Raw genomic sequence first — 23,519 nt, forward strand, 5'->3', positions numbered from 1 at the left:
GGTTCCCAAGCTCCATCCAGAGCTCTTGCTCCGGACCTCCTGCACTCACTCACACTGCCCTACACATCCACCCTGGCGTTTGCCACCCTCATCCCAGACCACGTAGCTCTGCCCTGACAAGCTCCAGCCCTCCTGTCCTGTGGCCAGGTCCTTAAGGAGACTCTCCCCTCTCCCCCTTAAATCATTCCTGTCCTTGCCATTGAGTCTGGGAGAATGAGGTACAAAGAAAAGAACGATGGCAGCAGGCCCAAAGGAATTCAGGCAACTGATCTTTTTAAGAAACGATCCTTTCTGGAGGTCACGTTCTCAGTTATTTGTCTGTATTGAAGGTAAATAGTTGGAGGGAGAAGAAACAGGCCTATGGGGGCGGGGGTGGGAGTTGAGGCGAATAAGATGGGGAGCAGAGGGGCGCAATTTTGAGTGGGGGCAAAAGGCAGGGGGAAGGTGGGGCAGGGGTGTATTCTAGGGACTACTCAGGTAGGGACCAGACTTGGAGAGTGTTGTCAGTGGATGGAAAGATGTCCTCCCACCACACACACACACACACACACACACACACACACACACACACGGCTTCCCTGGACCTCCCAATCACAGGTGAGGAGAAAGGAGCTCTATTAATCTTAGACACAGGTGGGCTCATGGCCTTCTTTGCCAGGAGGAGGCTAGAAACAGCCCAGTTCCCCTAGTCTGAGCCCCTAGAAAAACCCTATGGAGTAAAAGAAGCGGGTGTCTTCTCCCTGAAATCAAAAGAACAACCGTGTCAGCCCTCCCAGCTTCCACTCTGAGAGCAGATGTTTGAGAGGCACTGCAGGGAGGAGAAGCCTCATCACACACGCGCACACACACACGTACACACACGTGTGCACACACACCACCCCCCAGCTCAGCCATTTGTCTTGTCAGGGGCCTAGAAAGAGACACAGACAAGGGGTCTGCTGTAGAAAAGGCTACATGGCCCCTTGCTCAGCCAAAGCAGCTCTAGACCAACAAATCTCATCTGATCTCCAAAATCAGCAGCGAGGGCACGTGATTGCTCCACGACTCCCCTCCTTGGGTGCGTGCGTGGCCAATTCAGACTGCTCTTCCTCCCACATTCGCTGTGAAGATGAATATAACCTTCTTTTTGTCTATTGTTTCCTAACCCCAGGGAATCCACTTGCTGGATTGTTCTATGTGTAATAGTAACCACTACACAGTGTGGCCTCCAGGTGCTCCTCTCTGTGTAAATAAACATCGGCCTGCACGAGCAGGGTGGGGTCAGGCTTTGCCCGTTTCTGGCCAGTTTCATTCCCTCCGGGTGCAATAGGTCCAGAGGTCAGACAGCCATCCCCCTAGCAAGAGGGCAAGTGAGGAAACATGCCTTGCCCCGGCGTTCTCTTGTGCCTATGTCAGAGCTTGTTTAGGGCAGCGTAGTTTATATTAGTCCCAAGTAAATATCTGACACGGTGAAGTTCAACAGATACTGCAGATGAAATGCCCCAGACCCTTTCCCAGAGTTTAAAAGGAGGCCTGGAAATGCACGCACATTTATCTTCTATGGTTTATGCAAACTACTCAAGTGACTGAAACAGGAACATGGTCACGTGTGAAGGCCAAGTGAAGCATTCTTCCCAGGCCCAGGAGGTGTTTTCTGTGGCATGGTCAGAGCCTATGGTCCAGCCAGGGGCCAGGAGTCACCTCTGGTGGCACCAGCTCTGTCTCTTGCGTGGAAGCCTGAGCTCCCACCCCGGTAGCTAACTCCCCGGACCCTGCCATCTTGCCTGCACTAACACCTCTTTCTGCCACCTGCCTTCTTTGGACACCCCCATTTCAGGGATGCTCAGCTACCAAGGGGTATTTCTGGCAACCTCTGGCCTTGGGGGTCCAGGGAAAGGGGAGCAGGAAGAACAATGGGAAGCTTTGAGCCTGGGGAGTTCAGGGAGAGGCCCCTCTGCCTTCAACTTCACCTTCAGATCAAGACACAGGCCTACACCTGCCTGAAATCCTTCAGTCCCTGTCAGAGGTGGAGCTTCTGAGTCAGAGGCTGGATAATTACAGGGTGGGAGGCTATCACAGAAGTGACTGCAGGAATCACAGAGCCTCTAGGTGGAAAAGACCTCACGTAGGAGGGGAGACAGGCTCACATTTACTGAGTGCCTATGATGTGCCAGGGACTGCTGGGTATACCACCTCCCGCTGAATTCTTAGAACAGGTGAAAACGCTGAGGTTCAGAAAGCCTGTGTGACTTACCTGAAGTAACACAGCCATAAGAATAACTACAACCTTACCACAATTGTGTTAGCATCAAACCTGCACTAAGCATCAAACCTTAACTCATTTAATCCTCAAGCAACCCTGCTAGCGTCCCATTTTACAGCCGGGAATCTGAGGCTCAGAGAGGTTAAGTAACTTGGCCAAAACGCACAGCTGCCACGTGATAAATCTTCACTAAGTGGCTTAGTTCTTGACCAGTTCTTTGACCAGCTGGCTTCCGAAGCCCGTGTTCTTGCCACTTGACTACACAAGCCAACTAAATAGCTGCTCGGTCATTACCAAATATGCATGGAGCCCCTCCTTTGCGCCAGGCCTTGTGCCAATATTCTCAAAATGTACCAGCCAAAACTTTGCAAAACCTACTGGACACAAAGCTCTGACCTGGGAGGAGGGAGAACCAAATAACAAAGATACAGCCCCCATCCACCAGGGGGATGTGACCCCACGGGCCCTGTGGCAACCAGGTCTTTGCTGCTCCTTGAAAGCTTGGTCTCCCCTTCTCTCCTCCAGGCTCTGCTTCCCACCCAAGCTTCCCCCACAGGCCAGCCCTGCAGGGCTGCAGGCTCTAGGAGGCAAGTGTCTGGACTCTGCCACGGACATACTGGGCAACACCGGCGAGTGGCTCCCCCCACCCCCACCCCGGGCCTTCATCTCCTTAACTGTGAGGTGGGGGAGCTGCACCAAATGATTTCCACCATTTCTTCCCGCTCTGATGCGGTGGTGGCTCCTCACCTGGGTGGGGTCGGCCAGGCAGGGCTCTGGGCACACTGATGCCTGAAAGGGGTACAGAGTGAGTGGGTGAGGGGCTGAGGAAGCTGCCCCACCCCCAGCTGTGGTTTCTGGTGGGGCCACCGTGGCAGCAGGTGGAGGGAAGTGTTTGTCACCCTTCCAACAAAGCAGTAAAACAAAAGCCTCCCGGGGCACTATGGGAGCAGGCAGCAAAGGGCGCCAAAAGTGCCAAAAATAAAACACACCTTTCCTTTGATAGACACCAGCGGCTGCCGAGGTGCCTGGCCTGGGGGCGGTGAGCAAAAGGCTTCGATTTCATGCCCGAGACCGCACCTGCACACAACCGGCACGCACATACACATATACAAGTTGCACACACTCATATACACAACCAGCTTCACGGGCCTGAGACCCGTGCAGTCCCACAGAGCTGCGCTCAGAAGGGCCCACACTTGATTTAATGCTCAGCTGTCTCTATCTTGAACTTCTTAATAATTTTTGCGCAAGAGGCTCAGCGTTCTCATTTTGCACTGGACTGGACTGTACAAGTTCTGCACTGAACCCTGCTGGTGTACACGCAAAAGTATGTACATTCACAATATGTTTAAGAAACACACAAGCATTTATATACACCACACGCGCACACACACACACAAGTATAGATATGTGCATACATTCCCACATAGAGCAGTAGTCCCCTCATCCTCCATGCACACTCACTGCAGCACACACATGACCGAGGGGCCATGGACACTCACCAGTAACACTCAGACACCTGCAGTTCACCCACACCTGTTGGCACAGCTCAATCACCTTAACGTTGACAGACAGCCGAACAAAGCTTTGGGGAAGGGGCATGGTGGGAAAGCATTTCCTCCTGTCCCCAGCCTCCCCAACAGCTACAGCTGGCTTCTCTCATCAGCCCAAGGCCAGCAGCTGGGACCAGAAGCAAGGTAGAGATTGGGAAGTGGAGGGATCAGTGGGAAGGGAACAGGACATGGGGTGGAAGGGAGAGAGACAGCAAAAAAGAACAAGAAGAACAATAATGGAGTCTCCAGGCAAGTTAGCCAGAGCAGTGGTCCCATACGAGTTTAAAAGGCCTTGGACTCGGGGCACCTGGGTGGCTCAGTTGGGTAAGCCGGTTTCAGCTCAGGTCATGATCTCACGGTTTGTGAGTTCGAGCCCCACGTCAGGCTCTGCACTGACGGCACGGAACCTGCCTGGGATTCTCTCTCTCCCTCTTTCTCTCTCTCTGCCCCTCCCCTGCTCACACACACACACACACACTCTCTCTCTCAAAATAAATAAATAAACTTAAAAAAAAAAGAAAAAAAGGTCTTTGACTCAAAAAAGTAACAGCACTGTCCGCCCCTGAAAGCACAGTAACCCCACCCCACCCTGGAGAGGCAGTCACAGGAACCCCACCTCCTCTTCTCACTAGCTCCAGGGCCTTGAGCAAGCCACTCAACTTCCCAGCCTCAGCTTCCTTCTCCTCGGAATGGAGAAAACGATGTCCACACCGGAGGGGTATGAGGTACGCCCAGATCCCGCAGCCTCGCCTCCTGGATTCTTCCCAAGCTTCAACATCTTGTCTCCTTGTCAGGCCTTGCAATCCGATCCTTGGTTCAGAAACTCCAGACCCCTCATTAATGGCAGATGTTCAGACGTGTTTATTCCCTGTCTTCCCCTCCCCTCCTTTCCTAGCCAGACACAGACGTGACAGGTAGACACATTCCATGACCCACCATCCCTTCAAAGACCTTCAGCATCCTAAGGCCCCTTTTGATGCCACTGCACACGCCCCCTCAAACCAAGCAGGGCCTCGAGGCCTGGAACATTTTCTTCCTTCTCTGCTTTCTGCCCCCAATCCTAATGTTCCCTCCTTAAAGTTGTTCCAGACTCTGTCACTACCCTAAGGGCCCAGCAATCTGTTCAGTGTTACCAGACACCAAGGAGTTAACCGGGAAGCAAATCAGCTCCAAGGGGTGCCTCTTTTCCCCTAAGAGATGAAGGAACTATTTCCCTTGACACATGAGAGAAGAAGTCACTTGCTTTGGTTGCAGAGTGAGGGCCATGGCCCTGCCCCCCTTACACCCGCCCACACGAAGAGCGGAACGGCCATCTGAGTGATGACCACCAAGAACCTTGATTTCATTAGAATTCTTACAAGGGTGTAGATCCTTCAGATCCCCACACACACTCCCTCGATTTATGGAGAAGGAAACTGAGGCACTGATGAGTGAAATGATGGGGAAGATGGGCCTGTGGTCTTTCTGCCATGCGGCCCCTAAGAGACGAAATTCAGAGCGTCCTTCCCCACCCGCCCCCAGTCTCTCTCACACACAGCTGACTTTTCCCATTCCTCAGGCAGGTTGGAGGTCAGCCAGGGAGGGGTAGAGGCGGTCTGGTCACCAGGTACCCCTTGACAGGCAGGAGTGGGGCAAAACAAGGGATCTGGTGCCCGATTCCCATTCTGGTTTCACCATTTACTGTCTGTGTAGCCTTGACCAGTGCCTTACCCTCCACAGCCTCTGTTTCTCCCTCTGAAAATGGGCATGATGTTTTTCCAACAACTTTCCTACAGCTGTTGGGAGAATTACATTGAATGACATAGGGAAGATAGGAGCTCTTTGTGACAGTAAAGTCGTGTGGAAATAAAGCCTTTTTGTATTGGCTTGCTAAATGATACCTAACTGGGAAATTAACACAAAACAAGGGCCTCGGCCTGGCAATCACTAGACAAAAAGCCCTTCAGCCTGAACGACACCTTTGGAAAAGACACCCTTTCCTTCACAGTAACTGGAATACTCCCCTCTTATGTGAGTACATGCTTGATCATTTAGGGGCAATTTTTCCCCAAAAGATGCGGGAAGTAGCCCCCCTTGGCACATGAGAACAGAAGTCTCTTGCTTTGGTTGCAGAACAAGGGCAGTGGCTTGGGTGCACCTGTGTGCTCCTGTACCATGTGGTCGGTCCTCAGCAGGTGCCCACCGTGCTCCTTGATGACTGCAGCTCCTTCCAGGAAAGGAGGCTTCAGCCACCAACCTGAGCCGATACAGACCAGTTCCTGATTGGCCAGCCGAGCCCAGTACCTGGCACAGAATAGGTCAAAAACATTTGTGGAATAAATGTATAAATGGTGAATTTGGGGTCTTCCCACACCCTTGACTCATAAGTTTAAAATCTACCCAAAATCCCCTGTGCTGCAGAGATATGCCCAGCAGACGGGCCTCTGTGTGGGAAGAGCTTAGTCAAGGCTAAAGGTAAGGGGGGCCCTTTCAGACGTGCTGTCCTGAAAGAGTTTCAGACCATAAACAGATGACCTTGCCCTCTTATGGCCGCCCCCACCCCCCACCCCCCAGCACGGGGTCCAGGTGCTGACGCAGGCTCCTCTACAAATAGATGCCGTTTCCATGGGAACTGAAACCCCAGTTTGTTTTTCCCTCCAAGGCACTCTGTAATTTCCAGCACATTTCTGTGCAACGTCAGCATCGTAACCTCACGGCAAGCTGCTCCTCGGAGTGTGAGTCCAGACCAGGGCAGCTGAGCTGACCCAGAGACATCACAATGAGGGTCCTCTCCCGGAAGGGTCTCTGGGGGCAGCAGTCGCCAGCCTCTGCCTGCCTCCCCACTGCGGAGTGGTGCCCAGCAGAGGAGGAGAGGGAGAGATGAGTCCTCGAACCTCCCCAGGGAGGCCGGGTGGGGGACGGGGGCGGGGGGCGGGGGTGGACGGGGGACTCATTTCCAGTAAGAAGTAGGAGAGATGCACAAGGTCTCAGTCTGGCAGCCTGGGCCCCAGCGATGGGTAACAGATGATTTCTGCCTGCAGGGGGGAGGGGAGGTGGTGCTCTCAGCGGTTGGATCATCAGCCTCTATTGTCTGAGCCTCTGAGGAAACCGCCACGAAAGCAAAAGCAGAGCAGAGAAGGACTTGGGAGCTGGAGGGGGTGTGGTTGGTGGACAAGGCAATGGGGAACTTAAAAGCCAGGATGAGAACTATATGGAGCAGGGGTGGGGGGACGATTCTCTGCTCTCTGTCTCCTGTCCATTCAGGCTTAGGGCCTGGGAGGCATGTCCTTCCCAAGTCAAGCCCTGAGACGGCCACAGCCTGGGAAAGACCCAGAGCCAAAGGACCCAGCTAAGCCCACCTGGACTCCTGGCCCAGGGCGGCTGTGGCCTCTGCCTCCCACCACCTATAAAGGCAACAGATGCATGGCCCAGGCACCCTCAGGGGCCCCAGAAGGGGAGTGTGAAGCCAGGGCAGGAGTTTGGATGCCTTTGAACTAGGCCCTTGACCTCACACTCTCTCTCTCTGAGCATCATCATCAGCAACTTGGGACATAACAATAACGCCTACTCCTGCCCCTTCCAAGGGTGTCGTGGGTGGGGTGAGGAAACGTGTGACAATGCTCTGCACCCCAGAGCCCTCAGCTGCTGCTGCTGCTGTTGTTGTTATTGTTACCTGTGGGGACAGCTCCACTGCACCCTGCTTCAACCCCAGAGCTCTCCACACTGCCCACCCCTCCTGCAGAGCGCCCGGCCACGGACCGACTGATGGCCTGCCTCTCGGCAGGCCGGGTTCCCCGATTACTCAACAGCGTCCACTCGGGACGCTTCAACCCCAGGCAGGCGGCCGAGGCCCCCAGCAGAGCGAGAGGAATGTTGAGAGGAAACGGGACACGGCCAGCAACGTGCCCCCCCCAGATTGGTAGCCATGTGGTTGCTTTCTGGGGGCCCCCGTGGCCCGGTGGCCCCATACCCTGGCCTCACCCTTCTGCCCTCAGCGCTTGGAGGCCATGGCCATTCATGCTACCTATTCAGTGCACCATGTGGTTAACGACAACAGTCAAACCACTGACCTGATTTTCTGCAAAAAAGAAAAGATAACAGGGCACTTCCATGTGGGTGGTGTCACAGGCGCTCACTTGCACACACATGCAAGTTCCACACAGTGGAAACTTTCTCTGTCTCCTTGACAGGAACCCAGCCCTGAGAGAGAGGGGGAGAGACTGAAGTGCCTGTACCCGGAGCTTCCTGGGGTACAAACTCGGTGTTTACCTGAGCTCACTGAGACCTCCTTCATGAGCACGGCCGGTTTGAGGTGCCTCCCCTGCGGGGGACATTGCCTCTAACATGGTCTGAGCCTCTGTGAGGTGTCAGCTTTCCCACCGGGTTGCTAAGTTCAGGCAGGATGGGGCCATATACCACACCCCCACAGATCCCCCAGCTCAGCGCCATGCTACGGTCCGACAAAGGAATTGTTAACAAGTTCCCTGACCCCCAAAAGGTCCGGAGAGGTCCTGAGTGGAAATATCTGCCAAAGGAAAAAAAAAAAAAAAATGTGTCCTGTCCCTGCACTTTCTCTACACCCAGAGTCCCGCGGACCCAAACAAAAATATCTTAGGGCCAATTCTGCCGCTTATAAGTGAGATATGGTCTCCTCGTGGTTAGTTCTTGGTGGTGGGCAGCTGTTATTATTATTAGTCCCCATCAAAGGGAAGCTGCTTTCCTCTGTCAGTCTGGAACAGCATCGAGAAGAGCCGTCGAGTGGCCGAGCTCAGCACTGTGGCCACCCACCCCCATGTGGTCTTAGCTGTGCAGGGTGTCAGAATGGAGACACCAGAGGTCACAAGCCAGCACCGCAAGGACTTGCCTCAGGCCTGGAGAGTCCCCAGCACCCCCACTCCCCATTATCTATCTTTCCTACTCAAGCGTGGTCCTGAACCAGCAGCACCTGGGAGCTTATAGGAAACGCAGATGTTCAGGCCTTACACCTCTGAAATCAGAATGTGCGTTTTGACAAGCTCCCTAGTTGACTCCTCAGCCCAGGCCCAGGTCTCCTGGGAGTTGTGTTGTGCCCCAGGGAGGCTGTGGCCAGCTCACCTCAGTCACCACTGCCTTCTTTCCCCAGAGAAAAGTCAGGTGAGGTGGGTGTGCTCATGACTCAGAGGGTGCTGGCTGCCTGTGCTGACAATGGGCAGAAGCCCCATGCCCGAACCTACCTCTCATCCCCCCCACTCTCTCCACCTTCCAGACTTTGTCCGTCTCGAAGCATGGAGCGGTGGTGGGCAGGGGGCCACATGCAAGGTGTCGTCTGGTCTGACCAAACCTTTGAAAGTCTTCCGGCTCGCCCACTCTCCAACAGTTGATGGTCACAAAGGTGACCCAGCACTCCAGGTGTGCCTACCCCTTGCCCTTTGGCTTGTGTCCCCTGGTTAGCTCTATTCTGAACCTCCTCGGTTGACTAGAGCCAAAACTTGGGCCTCCACTCCCTGCAGGCAATCAGCACTCCAGACGAGCCCCAGAGCCCCAGCGGAGTTCAGGGAGGGGAGTCATGTTGGTTAAGAAGGCAGTTTGGCTGAACAGAAAGCCCTTAACAGCTATCAACGCCCCTAGGGTGTGAATATCATCGATTCACTTATTCACTTAACATCTTAGTGTGAATTAGCTACTGGCAGAGGTGGGTTGGGACGTGTGGCCTGTGAGAGTTTAAGAGACCTGGTCTCAGGATTGGGAAAGCAGGGGTCTAGCTCGTTTCCACTCCTCTCCCCCACTACTCCAGCCAGCCACTCCTGCAAGGGCAAAACCTCAGAGGTCTGTGCCTAGGGGTGAAGTCACCAGTTTCCAGTTTGCCCCTGTCTCCTGACCTGGGATTTCGAGGGGTTCTATGAGGAGGGGGCTGCCTCAGAGCTCTTCCTTCAAAGCAGCTTTGAAATTTCCCAGAATGGAAAGAAGAGAGGTAAGAAGAAGGGAAGGAGGGAAACTGGTATTTCAGGGGCTCCTAATATGCATTGGTCACTGTGCTGACTGTGTAACCATTAGCTCATTGGGTTCTCCCAATGCTGTGAGTTGGTACTGTTATTATTCTCATTTTATAGTCAAGGAGATTGAGGCTGGAAGAGGTTAATAATGCACACAAGGTCACCCAGCTAATAAGAGGCAGAGGCAGGATTAGACCCAAGTTCTGTCTAACCTGGGGACTCCCCCATGACCAGCCAGGTCTAGCGAGGCAGGATCATGAGTCCGTTTGCTCTGCCTCTGAGACCACCCAAAGGAGGTGGACAGCTCCAACACATCCCTTCTCATGGACTTTGGACAAAAACTGGCAAAATGAACCTCCATCCTGAAGCCCCTCTCTGTAACGCTCCTCCTGGAGAAAATTCACAAAAGGAAAGGGAGCCGGCAAGCCAGCCTGAGTGGCACCCTCTGGTGACCTGGTGGCTGTGCCAGCATTGGGCATAGGGCCCAGAGATCCTGACACCGCCACCCCTCCTCCACGTAGTCTCATTCCCAGCCCCTGGTGCTGGAGGGCTCCTGCTGGCCTGATGTCACAGCGCCCAGGACGCCACAGATCCCAGGGCCCTACCCATCCTACCAGGTGGGAGAGCCAGGGGAGGAGCCAGCTGGGGCCGGGAAGGGCACAGGTGTTCCAGCTGCACCCTCCTCTCCCCCAACCAGGGCAGGCACAGGGTGAAAAGGAGCAGGGGCCATTTTGCCAGGCTGGCCTGCCACAGTACTGAAGAGTTCCCCCACCCGTGCCATTCCCAATATTTAGAAAACTAATATTTATTGAAGTAAGCCAGGATGGCCATCTTATTTTACCCGTGAGCCACAGGTGTTGTTATGCTCAGGTCACTCTGAGGAAACCGAGGCCCAGAGGGATTTACCAACGTGCCGAACGTCCCACAGCTGGTGGTTGCAGCAGCCAAGAGGCAAGCCCGGGCTTCTCTGGCTCCCTCTCCGCTCAGGGCTGATACTTCCCCCAGGATCTCAGTCCTTTAAATGTGAGCCTGATTTGATTCTTGAGACCGGAAGCCGAATTGCCCGTGCGCAAGCCCTCTAGCCGCTTCAGTGTGGTCAGCGCTGCTCGGGGCCTGACCCGCAGGCAGGTGGACGGTCTCACCACGGGGTGAGGGCGGCTGGAAAGGTGTGTTCCACACAAAGAGCAAGCTGTCAGTTATGTCCTCGTCCTTCCTCCGCTCAGAAACCTCACAAGGGTCCCATTGCCTCTCGGTGAAACACAAGCTTCACATTCGAGCCCTCCTCTGTCTAACCCCACCCTGCTCCATACCCCCCTGACTCCCCATCACCCCTTTGGTTTCAGCTCAACTGGACTGGTCTGTGTTCCCCCACTGAGACCTGCGTTTCCCTTCCCCTCCACCTTTGCTGGGCTCTTTCTTCCCCCTGAAATCCCCACCCAGCCATCTTCACCTGTCCGAGTCCCGTGTCTCTGTCATGACCCATTACCAATGCCACTTCCTCCAACTAACACTTTAATGCGAACTCCCCTTCCTGTAGCTCCCCATGGGTCTACTCCACCAGGTTTACAGTTCTCCAAAGAATAGCTCATCCCCCACTCCCCCTCGCCCCAGTCTGTTGCGAGCTCCCAGGGCAAACCCTGTCTGGTTTCTCCGTGCGAATTCCCTGGTGCCCCACACAGCACTGGGAACGTGGCAGGTGCCTCGCAGGCCCGGGTGGAACAGAATTGTCATGGCATCTCTCTGGAAGCAGGTCTTGCACCTAGAGACCTAGGGTGGTTCAAAACGAGACTCGGATTTCCTGGGGTGCAGGGTGTTCTTGAGCAAGGCTCTGCCCCTCTCCAAGACTGGTTAGAGGTGCCAACTCTGTCACCAGGAATCAGGAGAAATCTGGGAACGGTGAGCAGAGCCAAGGAATGTCCCACCCACGGCATCTGGAGCCACTTCCTTCCTGGAAAGAGAACAAAGCAGAAAGAGGAGATAAAACCTCCCCTTGCATGGAGGGTGTGGAGGGCTGGGCCCCAAGTGGGCAGGCCTCCAAGAAGGGAGGCTGCCAGGTGACAAATGGGAGACCTGAGGGTGTGGTCGGCCAAGACCCCTTCTCTTCCCCCCTTATCCTCTGTTTCTTCCAGCCTCTCCTCTGTGAACCCCAGACTTTCCTCCCCCACCTCCTTTGTCTTTCTAATTCCTCACCTCCTCCCCCATCTCTCCCTCCTTTGTCTCCATGACCACCTACTCCCCTGGACTCCACTGCAGAAAGACCACGCGTGACTCTGCATTTCCACCCCCTTATCTTGACATTCCAGGCTTCCTCGTGGGCTGCCAACACACCTCTCCACCCCTTCCCGCCTCCGCCTCCCCCTCCCTGAGCTTTCCTCCCTCTTGACTCTGTTCATGTGATTCCCTTAGGCCTCCATGAGCTTTCTCCACCTCCCCCTATGTGGCTGTCCTGCCTCTCCTTCAAGACCCCTCAGATTCCACCACCACCACACACACACACACACACACACACACACACACGTCGGAAGTCAGAATGTATCACCCCCTTTGCTAAGCTCCCCCTGTGCTTTCACCTCCCACCCGATGTTTACTACGCTCTGCTATGGATGGAAAGAGCAATAATAACAGAAATAGAAATCTTTGTTTCCCAGAGAGTCCTGCCTCCCCTTCCGTAGTACACAGAGTCGACCCTGGGAAGTGGCTGCCCGCCCAGAACTACATTTCCTGGCCCCCATGGCATTAAGATGAGGCCACGAGACTCACCAATAGAATGTGAGCACACGTGGAGCCCCTGGGCCGAGGCGGTAAGAGGCTGATGTACCTTCTCTACACTCTCTTCCCCACCCACTGCCTGGATGCCCATGGCCGAAGAAATCTTGGAAGCCACACGTTGAAGATGGCGGAATTGGCAGCAACCTGGTCTCCCAATGAGCTCCACGGCCAACCTGGTATCTCCCGAGACCATCCTAGGAGCAAAAACCAAACCTCGAATCGTCTCTCAGCCATTATACATTCTTGGGCCTATTTGTTACACCCAGTTAGCCTGTCGTGACCAATACAAGCAGCTACCAATGCATGGAGCACCTACTATCTGCCTGCAACTCTATTAAGTGCTTTCACATTCATTACCTCAGTTCATGCTCCCAGCACTTCTGTGAGGGAGTTGCTGTTAAGTCCCCATTTTACAGATGAGAAAACTAACACTTAGAAAGATTAAGTAACTTGGCCAAAGTTACCCAGTTAATAAGCTTCATTCTAACTGGAACCAGAGAACAGAGCCATCTATAGTGAGTTGGGCACTTGTCTGATATCCTCCCTGAGGTTATTGTCACTGGGAGGGTCAGGGTGGTGTTCTAGTCAACCCTTTCTCCGCTGCACGGCCAAGTGTGTGAGCCACCCTAGATATTGTTAAATGTAGCTGCTTTTTAGTTCTTATTTTCCAAAAGCCTGCTAGGTCCTACAACAGGGGGTGGGTGGGGGGTGACACTGCCCATATGTCACCTCTGATCACTGCAGAAACCCTGCCTGGCGGGTATTTACTTGGCTGACCTGGAAGCAGTTTCCAGGAAGCTAAGCGAACAGGCCAAGTAGAAGGGGCCGTGTCTGTTGGACCCTCACCTCCACACTGAGCCCAGGAGAAAGCCTCACCTTCATTCCACCTCTCTCTTGTCAGATCACTGCTGACCCTCCCGGGGGGTTCTGGCAGAGCCAAGGTGGGAATGGAGGGGCACATGCACACGCACGTGTGCCCGTGGGCACATGCACACTGCACATGTGCAGGCACGCGTCCTACGTGAGTGTATCAGTGTTTTGCCGTTCCTCTCTCACTCAGTCTGGTTTTCATTTCTTCAGGGAAGGGGGTGGCGTATGACCAAAAAGTAGAAAGAAAGAGAATTCCTCAGGCTGATGGAATGAAAGATCAGAGAACATCAAGGTCGACAGAAACTGTGGGTATCATGGCCAACCCACTGGCTTACCTCAGGAGGAAACAGGCCCCAAGAAAAAGACTAGCTCGGTGAGCTGGGGTTAAAATTGGCACTTCAAAACCCCCACAAGTGTTCTTTGTATAAACCCCTCCGCCCCAAAGCTGCAGAGGGCCTAGAGCACCCACAGCTTCACGGGTCAGCTCAGGTGTCCCCTCCTCCAGGCAGTCTTCCTTGGCGCCTCTACCCCTTCCCTGTACTGCAACGGTTGTCTCACCCACTAGATTGGGAGAGGGCAGAAACAGATTCTGTCTTTGTCACTGTTGCCTCCCCAGACCTCAGAAGACCTGGCATGTGGTAGGCGCTCAGTAAATACCTGTGGAACTGAATGTCCACCTGAGCAAATGGATAAACCGAGTGGTTATAGGTGCTCTTATACATAATAGTGGCCTGATGATGTCCGCACATTGCTTTCGTTTCTCGGACCAGATAGTCTCAATGGAATCCCATGAGACCCCTGGGGCAAGAAGAGTGATATCAAGTGTATGCACAAGTGCTCACGTACACACATGCAAGCCAGCACAAGCAGTTCCCATTCGTGCGTAGGTATAAGCATATAGAGACTCATCCCCTTTCTAGCTAGCAAGGAGGATGCCATGACGTGCTATTTCCTGTTTTATCTGCAGAAATGGAAGCCTCCTCCACCACACACACACACACCATACACACACATCTGGTCCCTCACAAGTGCAGGGCTGGTTTTCCCCTTTAGTGGAGGAGAGCAAGAGAAAGCCAGCTGGCCACAAGGGGGCATCCAGAGACCATTGGGACTCAACGCCTGAAAGCCAAGGTGACTACTCTCGCCTCAGAGACAAGGAGACCCGACTGGCAGGGAAAACTGAAGGGCCTGGGTGGGGTCTCGTGTGGAAGTCCGGAGGAAGAGATGACCAGCCGCTGGAGAAATGAGGCCAAGAGACGAGGATAGAGCCTCAGTCAGTAGATAATGGAAATGGTAATAACAATTGTTCTATTTACTCGGTGTTTACCATGTGATGTCCCATGTGCTGATCTAATCGCCCAGCAGGTAATAACCCATTTCATCCTCACCTCACCTCTGCAAGGCTCAGTATTGCTATAATCCCTGTTTTATAGGTGACAAAACACATGTCTCAGAAAGATTAAGGGGCAAAGTCAGAATTTGAACTGAGGACCCGTTGTCCACAGTCAACACTGTTAACTACTCTGTACCCTCGGCATTAGACCTTCAGACTTCCTATTTCTTAAGAGTTTTTTTTACGTGTTTATTTATTGGCGGCGGGGGGGTGGCGGGGGGTGGCGCAGAGGATCTGAAGCAGGCTCCGAGCTGTCAGCACAGAGCCCGACGCAGGCCTCAAAGTCACAAATCACAAGATCATGACCTGAGCCGAGTCAGACGCTTAACTGACCGAGTCACCCAGGCCAGGCGCCCCCAGACCTCCTATTTCTCAGCCCAGGACTCCACACTGCACCCCATTTGCCTCGTCTGTAAGGCCTTTCAGGTAGTTTTGGAAGAGCCTGGGAACTGATTTCCCAAGAGTGAATTGCTTGTTGCCCTGAAGCTATCCCTTCACATGCTCTAAACTGTTGACGTTGGTTGGCATAGTTCCTTTGAAAGCAATAAAGCATCTCACAGCAACACCCATGAAGCTGTTTCTCTTCCTTTGACCCAATAATCTCATTCCTGGGACTTTATTCCAAGGAAATAATTCCAGCGGAAGCCCAGTGTTATCTGCATAAATGCGTGCACTGAAGTCTTTTCTTTAAAGGTCAAAAACTGGGAACCAGACTAGGGAAGTGGTTTAGTAAACTGGGACATCAACACAATGGGCAATCAGGCCTGGAAAACTGCAGCTGTAGAACTGTGACAGGAATGGGGAATGCTTTTACTACCCGCTGTGTCACCACCAACACACACCCCCCCCCCCCACTAGCTAACTCAACTAACCACGCTTATCAGAGACACGGAGAGGGAGAGAAATCTCTGCTGGTGTTCAAAATAGATTCTTAGCCTCCGCCGCCCCCAAGGAAATGAAAGACAAGCTGAAACACAGCGACAATATAAAGAAGGAATTCTCTGCTTTTGAGTTTCTGAGGCCCCAGATCCTAATGATCTAGAAGATTTTCAGAGTGATTTTGATTATTGGTTATTGATGATTTTCACTTTCACACCGTGGCTGTGATGGAATTAAGTGATGTGATTCTTCATAAATTCTGTGAAGGTTTAAAAAAATAATAATAACAGGGGCACCTGGGTGGCTCAGTTGGTTGAGTGTTCGAATCTTGATTTTGGCTCAGGTCAGGCTTTGCACTGACAGCATGGAGCCTGCTTGGGATTCTCTGTCTCTCCGTCTGCTCCTCTGCCACTCGTGCTTTCTCTCCCTCTCTCTCAAAATAAATAAATAAACAAAAAACAAATAAAATTTTTTTAATTTTAAAGAAGAATAATAAAATAAATTCTGTGAAGCTAAAGGTAACTGGTATGGTTTCTGCTTTCTGGCGGGACCCCGGGAGACACATACACGGACCACAGACCCTGATGTACGATATCGCCCCCCTTGTTGACAAATGGAGGGGAAAAAGGAGATTTCAAAATTAGCCTGCCCGCCAGGAGTTCAAATTACGTGAATGTATATATACGTTAGGATGGTGACAAGGATGGCTGTCAAATCAGTCGTACTTTTCCAAATCATACTTTGTATTAGTCACCTACTGCTACGAATTGCCCTAAAACTGAAGTGCCTTTCACCAACTTTTATTAAACCGCAGGTCACGGTGAAGGTCGTGAATCCAGGTACAGCTTAGCCGAGTCCTCCGCCTCAGGGTCTCTCGAGGGCCGCAACGAAGGCACCGTCCAAAGCTCACTCACGCGGTCGTTGGCCGGATTCAGCTCCTCGTGGGCTGCTGGGCCAGAGGCCTTGATTCCCTCACCGCCAGTTGGCCGGAGGGCTCCCTCGGCACCTTGGCACATGGGCTCCTCCATAGGGCAGCCCCAAGGCTGCAGCTGGCTTCAACAGAGCGAGTGAGAGAGAAGAGTCACAGAGGGTGGGTTCGAGCAGGATGAAAGTCACAGTCCTGAATAGCCTGACCTCAAAAGTGACATCCTCTCATGTGTGCCATGTTTTATTCATTAGAAGCAAGTCACTAGGTCCAGCCCACACTCAGAGGGAGGGGAATACACAAGGACGTGTGGTGTGCCTACCACATACTTGAACACTTATAGTATCTTCTCAATAACAAAAAACAGTATTTTCGACATGACTTGTCTAACGTGGGGATTTTCTAAATGTGTCGGCAAACTCCCACACCCATTTCTCATAGGCCGCGGGCGGGCGTCCCCTGCCCCCATGGAGCTAAGGTTCATGGTGCTCATGGCCTCTGATTCCCACCTCACCTAGCAGAAAGGCCCGGCTTAATGAGTGAATTCCAGACTTGGAAGGAGGGTGACAGTCGTGTGGGAATGGGGCAACCAGACACTTGCAGAAGCCAACAAGGCCTGGCCGGAGGTGGCCTCATCTCTCTCAGGCTCAACTCCCCCCTTTCTTCTCAGCCCTCCTCACTCCAGCCACACCGGCCTCTTCCCCGGTCTCAGACAGGCCAGCCTCTCCCATCTCCCTGCAGGAGCTTGTGATCTTGCCTCTCTCGGACCCTGGCCTGCCCCAAAGCCTCACCTGCCTAACCCTTACTGAACCTTCAGCCTCAGCCTGGACATCACCTCCCTGCAGGGACTTCCCTTGGGCCTCCACACTAGGCCAGGTCCCCTCCCTAGAGATTTCTTTTTTTTTTTTCTCATTTCGAAGAATTTAGACATTTATTTTTAATCAGTCTCCTAAAAGCTTTAGCACAGACTGTTTTTTCAAAGTTTCAAAGTATTCTTTGCACACAAGTTCTTTCATGTTTTTAAGTTGTGTCATCTACTCTCCATGAAACTTGTCTCCATTAAGTTGACGATATATCCAAAAGGGAAGGAATTCCCCCAAAATGCCAAAACGAAATAAATTCTAGACTCTAAATCATATTGATATCCATCTGGTTATGTCTACTTTCCTCTGGATCCTTAAAAGTGACATTTCCCAAAATGTTCCCTGGGAAAAGAGTTCTGTGGTCCGGTCGATTTGAGCAAAGTTGCGTCCTCTGCCTCTATGCAGATCTTGAAAACTCCTGCAGTAACTTTGAGCAGGTGCAAATCTGTTTAAATCCATTTTCTTACTTAAGGTTATTTGGTCACCAAACTACCCAAAAAAAAAAAAAAATCTGATCCTACAAATACTCCAGTGTATACACTTAGAGAGCCACCTGTCTAGAGGAAGCTGGAGACAGGACGCTTCCCTGGAGATTTCTGAGGCTGACTCAACTTGGAAGAGCATTTTCAGCAAGCCCTGGGGGATTTGTTATGTAGTGCAGGTTTGGGAGACCCTGGCCATCACTGTTACAGGCTCCCACAGCACTTCCTTCCCCAACCTCAGTCAGCACATGGCACACAGGGGACTGATTAGTTGGTTCCCTGAAGGCCGGGTCCACAGTCGGGGGGGGGGGGGGGGGGGGGGGGGCGGTGAATGGGGAAGGGAGGGAGCAGGCCAGAGGGAGATGGGGACAGTCTGCCACCAAAAAGGTGGGGCAGAGCAAAGCAGCACTGATTGCTTTGATGTGGACAGGAGGGAGACTCAGCTTGGTTCTGAGGGAGGCAGGCCCCACAGGACATCTGGGCTCCACTGAGAACACTGAGGATGCCAGGGGAGAGTCAGAGATCCAGGACAGGCAGAGATCTTCCAGAATTCCTGCAGAAAATTGGGATCCTTGGGTTCCTTCAGGTACAGTGTGGGTGGCCCACAGCCCCGAGATTTAGGGTTGCCAGATTCAGCAAATAAAAACACAGATGCCCCCATTAAATTTGAATTTCAGGGAAGCAACAAATAACTTTTTAGAATAGGTATGTCTCAAATATGACACGGGCGTCTTGTATTTTATCTGGCAACTCTGCCAAGTATGAATTGAGTCTCTGGCACCCGGGCTGGAGTCCATGATTGTTCCAAGGAGTTTCTGGAGAAAGGAATTAATTCTAGGGCTCCTCTCTCCAAACAGGCCAGGCCCCAGCCACACTGCTCAGAAAATGGCAGCAAGCATCACTATTATAATAATGCAAGATTAGAAGCAACATAAATGTCCTTCAAGAGGAGTGTCTTGGGTTTCCTAGGTTTGCTGTAACAAATACCACAAACGAAGTGGCTTAAAATAAGAGAAGTTCATTGTCTCACAATTCTAAAAGCTAGAAACCCAAAATCAAGGAGGCAGCAGGGCCAGGCTTCCTCTGGGACTCTGAGCAGAATCCTTCTTCGCCTCTTCCTAGCTTCCAGTGGTGGTCATCAATCCTTGGTGCCCCTTGGCTTGTGGTTGCATCACACCGGCCTCTGTCTCTGTCATCACTTGACATCGTCGTCGCTGCATCTCTGTCTCTCGTCTTCTCTTCTTATAAGGATACCAGTCACCCTAATTAAGTGTGACTTCATCTGCATTCAATCGCCCCTTGCCAAGATCCTCTTTCCAAATAAAGTCACATTCCCAGGTACCGGGGATTAAGACTTCAACATACGTTTTTGGGGTCCCAATTCAACCCACAACAAAGACAGTGCATACATTAGAAATGGATACACGGAAGAAAGTTCGTTATGGACTTTTGAGTAAAAACAAAACAAAACAAAAAAACCAGGGTACATGAAATAAAGCATACACGAGGGGCGCCTGGGTGGCGCAGTCGGTTAAGCGTCCGACTTCAGCCAGGTCACGATCTCGCGGCCCGTGAGTTCGAGCCCCGCGTCAGGCTCTGGGCTGATGGCTCGGAGCCTGGAGCCTGTTTCCGATTCTGTGTCTCCCTCTCTCTCTCTGCCCCTCCCCCGTTCATGCTCTGTCTCTCTCTGTCCCAAAAATAAATAAAAAACGTTGAAAAAAAAAAAATTTTTAAAAAAAGAAATAAAGCATACACGGCATGATCCTCTTTGTGATCTTCTACAAAACCTACGTCTGAGCCTTTATGTGTAATTATTACTTATTTGTTAACTCATTCAACAAATATTTACCGAGCACCTACTAGGATACTGCAGTGAATAAGGCGGGTCCCATCCCTGCCTTCCTAGAGCCTACACAATTGGGGAGCAGCTTGCTGGAAGGGCACACATCTACCCATTGTTTCTATTTCCAAGTGAGTTTGGAGGGGGAGAAGGAAAGAGGTTTTCTTTGCAATTTTTTTGCTGTGCTGCTTGAATTTTTGTAACAAGCATGTTATTAATTTGTCACTTTCAAAAAAAAAGTGTTTAACCATTTTTTAATCTGAAAGCCTGGCCCTCTGGAAGTTCCTCTGCCATGTCTTCCTGAGCACGGCGGTTCTGACACAGTTACAAAACTTGTGACACCACCTTGTGTGGCTGTCGGACCAACCAGCAGGGCATTCCCTGAGTGTGGGTAAGCGATACCCAGTAAGAGTGCTGCGTATGATCCAGGTGCTTATTTCTTAAAATTTTATTAATTAAGAGTGAGATACTTATAACTACACACTTATCTATGTGCTTATTTGACGTCTATCTCTCCTACTAGATTCTAAACCCCAAGATGGTGGGGCCATAATTTTTTTGTACAATATTGGGTAACCAGCCTCCCGACACAACGTGCAACACATATCAGTGAGGTACTCCATAAAACTGCGGTGAATGAATGAAAGAATATCAACGCTTGGGTTGGCTCCTACCCATCACCTAGTCGAACCCATTCGTTTTATAACTGACAAAGCTGAAGCCCAGAAAAGTCAAGCCGCAGAGCCAGTAAGTGGTAGCATAACCTAGAAGCTTGTCGCTCTCAATCCAGCCTCTTACTCTGGGGAAAAAAAAAAAAAAAGTGATACACGTTCTACAGTGAGATCAAAAGACATACGCAATTAAGTATAGAGAAGCACTGTCCAATAATTATCAAACTTTGAAACCACTGTTTTCATCTAACTGTGGCTTTTCCCACTGGGGCTACGTAGGCAACAGATGTTGGGTTTTGCGGGTGCTAGTTAATCACACCCCTCGATTTTCCAAGTTCTGATCCAATTGAGAAATAGTCACAGGAGACAAGTAGGGATTAAAATGTCGGCTTTATTTCTGGTCCAGATGGATCGGAGGATGTGGCTGAGACCCAAGACCCGAATGGGCTTCCTTTCCCTTCTCCCCTGACTTGACCCTACCCACCCACTCACACCAGAGCAGCTGGACTATTGAAGTCCTCTCGGGCCGGGGCTGGGCCTGCCCTGGTGCTCAGCGCCTGGAGGACGCAGGAGCAGAGAGGGCAACATGCCATTTGGAGTCAGGTCAGTCCCAGAGCGAGAGCCAAGAACAGGCTGAGCAATTGCACACTTGATACCTTTTCCCTGCCCCACCAACCCAAGAGGTCACTGCTTCTCTCACACTGAGGACCCAGGAAGGGGGTGGCAAGAAAGTCGAAAGGTTTCTTCCCAATACTTCCAAGAGGATGTAAGTTCCTGTTTCATAGGCTGGTGGGAGAATGGGGAGAGGAAAACATTGTCCCCCTTAATGACAGCCCTCAATTCACTCAATACCTCTGTGTTCCAGAGGATCTGAACACCTTTTCAGGGATCTGAATACCTCTGTGTTCCAGAAGGCAGCTCCGAGTTTAAAGATTGGATCAAGTGAAAGGTGAATTTGCTGGGGGTGGGAGGGGGGAGAAGCCACAGAAATCTGAACAATTGGTAACTTAAACTAATAAGGGATATATTTTTCTTATCCAACAGGAAACGCAGAGGTGAGCAGACCTGGGTTGGTGTAAAGCTAGGTGATGTGCCCCAGACCAGGGCTCGTTCTGTCCTTCTGCTGCACTTTCTTAGCAAGTGGCTTTTGTCTTCATGCTCACAGGATTCCTACTCCATGTCTAGGCATGCTATCTACATTCCAGGCAGGAGGAAGGGAGAAGGGCCAAAGGGCAGCTGAGTCTGTCCCTTTTACCCAGAAAATGGTCGTTTTTTTCATTCAGTACATGTGTGTTTTCTCACTGGCCAGAACTGGGTCACTTTCCCCACCTCTCCGCAAGAGGACCCGTGAAATTTAATTTCTAACTTGGCAAAATTGATTTCTTTCAAGCAAAGGAAGAATAAGAACAAATACTGGATAGCAGAATGACCTGCCACAAAGGTCGTAAAACAATGATGAAAGAACACATAGAAAATATTGTCAAAATATTGCTTATTTAAAAAAAAAAATCTAGGGGTGCCTGGGTGGCACAGTCAGTTAAGCATCAGACTCTTGATCTCAGCTCAGGTCATGATCTCAAAGTGTGAGATCTCCATGCTGAGTGTGGAGCCTGCTTAAGATTCTCTCTTCCTCTCTCTCTCTCTCTCTGCCCCTCCCCCACTTGTTCTGTATTTCTCTTTCTCTGTCTTTCAATAAATGAATAAATATTTTAAAAGTTTTTAAAATAGAAAAATATCTAGGGGCACCTGGCTGGCTTAGTCAGTGGAGTATGCAATTCTTGATCTCAAGGTTGTGAGTTTGAGCCCCACATTGGGCATAGAGATAGCTTGAATGAATGAATGAATGAATGAATAAAACTCTTTTTAGTTTTATTTATTTATTTTGAAAAAGAAAGAGAGAGAGGCATAAAAAGAGAGGGAAAGAGATAATCCCAAGCAAGCTCCATACTGTCAGCACAGAGCCTGGCTCAGGGCTTGAACTCATGAACCGTGAGATCATGACCTGAGCTGAAACCAAGAGTCAAACACTCAACCGACTAAACCATCCAGGTGCCCCTGAATGGATAAAACTTTTAAAAATAAAAAAATCTAAATGGGTTGGGCTTACTGGGGAGGGGAGCAAACATTCAAGAAAGAGATTATCCCCTGTGCAAACACATTCAGAGCATAAAAAAGATCATAAGCTTAGTTCATTTTACAAAGCTAACATAACCCTGATGCCTAAACCTAAGAGAAAACATACTAACGTAATTAATTAATTAATCAGTTAAAACCACATACCAAGCTAACTTGCAGGCTGACAAAAATTCTGCTTTTCCCTTTCTTGGTTCCCCCCTTGTCTTACTTCAGCACATCCTCAAATAACTTCCTCGGAAAGACCGTGTGGCAAGTAAACTTCCTCAGCCCTCATCTGTCTCTGTATGTCTTTGATTTGCCCTGGTACCTAACAGACAGTTGAGTCAGGTAGTGCATTCTAAAGTGAGCATCATTTTCCTTCAGAATTTTGAAGATACTGTTCCACTGTCTTTTGGCATCCAGCACCTCTGGTGAGAAATCTGGCACTTTTCTGATCTTCATCCCTTTGTAGGTCACTTTTTTTCTCTCTCTGGAAACTTTGAGGAGATGCCTTCTCATTTTCTTGGGTATTCTGAAATTTCAAAATCTTGTGTGTTCTTTATGCTGCGGGCTCTGTGAGCTGTGTTAGTTTGAAGACTTGAGTCTTTTTGGTCTGAGAAATTCCGTTCAATTATTTATTTGGAAATTCTCTCCCCTGCTTGCTCTCTTCTCCCTAAAATACTTATTCATCAAATGTGGACTTCCTGCATTGTTTCTTTTTTCCTCTGTCTCATCTTTTCTCTAATAAAATTTTGATTATTTTCCTTTTTGCTTTATTTTCTGAGAGATTATCCTGACTTTAACTTTCAACATTTCTATGAATATTAGTTAAATTTTTTTTTATGTCCAGGGACTATTTTGTTCCCTAAGTGTTCCTTTTTTTTAATACTACTCATGTTTGAGAAATTCAGTGCCTTCTTGAATTCTCTTTTTAACTTCTACCTATAAATTGTTGTGATTGACTCA

This window comes from Panthera pardus, unplaced genomic scaffold, assembly GCF_024362965.1.
Source record: "Panthera pardus isolate Hobbes unplaced genomic scaffold, ASM2436296v1 HiC_scaffold_3, whole genome shotgun sequence".
Classification (NCBI taxonomy): domain Eukaryota; kingdom Metazoa; phylum Chordata; class Mammalia; order Carnivora; family Felidae; genus Panthera; species Panthera pardus.